Source organism: Thermobia domestica, chromosome 15 (genome assembly GCF_964235325.1).
Source record: "Thermobia domestica chromosome 15, izTheDome1.hap1.1, whole genome shotgun sequence".
NCBI lineage: Eukaryota > Metazoa > Arthropoda > Insecta > Zygentoma > Lepismatidae > Thermobia > Thermobia domestica.
Genome location: NC_137468.1, coordinates 28,529,470 through 28,530,402, shown reverse-complemented (window position 1 = coordinate 28,530,402; position 933 = coordinate 28,529,470).

Below are 933 nucleotides of genomic sequence, written 5' to 3'. Positions count from 1 at the left end.
TTCATAAGTTAGGGTGTCAGATATTTGATGTATTGCTTGTCATTAGTTCTACATTTTGGTTTGAAAACGCAATACCCCAGCGTCGGGAAATATGCTCCTTTTCCACCCTTTGGCAGATTTTGGTATACGATGCCTTTCTGAAAACGTATTTTTTTTCATGCTTATAATAAAGCATGACGGCTTTCCTGTACTGCTGCTTCCGTAGGGAGGTCAGGAGGTATGGCGTTCAGCCGGAACGTTTCTTCCAGGTGGTCGGCGAAGACGGTTGCTTGCTCCGCTGGACTGTACACCAGTCCATGCTGTCCTCGGAGTGGTTGGGTGCGGGGAGGTCCTGGTGGGCGCGACACTGTTCTCAGGAGTTGCCAGAAATCCCTCGACGGTGCTTCTATGGCGCGAAGTTTCTCATCCCAGACGGCGTTTGTCTGTCGCTGGAGGCGGTTTTTCACCCTTTTCGTCATTGCGTTCCACAACGTTTTGTATTGTGGGTGGCGGGTCTTCTGCCAACGGCGTCGGGACCAGCGTTTGATCGCGATCAGCGCTGCTGTGCGGAGGTCTTCTGGTTTTTGGTGAGCCTGTTGCTGTTGCTTGGTTGACGCCAGTCTGTACGCTGACCTGATGGCCGTGGTCAGTGTTTGGACGGTGGCATCGATGTCCTCCGGGGTGTTCACTGGAATTCGTGTGTCCACCATGTGCGTCAACTGACGGGTATATTCATCCCAATCGGTGAATGTTAGCTTCGGCAGGCTGTACACTGGGAGGTGATGACGCACTGCGGCCATGAAGAGCACAGGTATGTGGTCCGACTGTAAGTCGTTCAGCACAGCTGGTCCGTCCAGGATTGCGGTGTTTGACGAAAGGGTGATGTCCAGCACGTCTGGTTGTCCTCCGTTCCGTGGGAAGTGTGTGGGTTCCCTCGGTGCCGATGGGATGAAG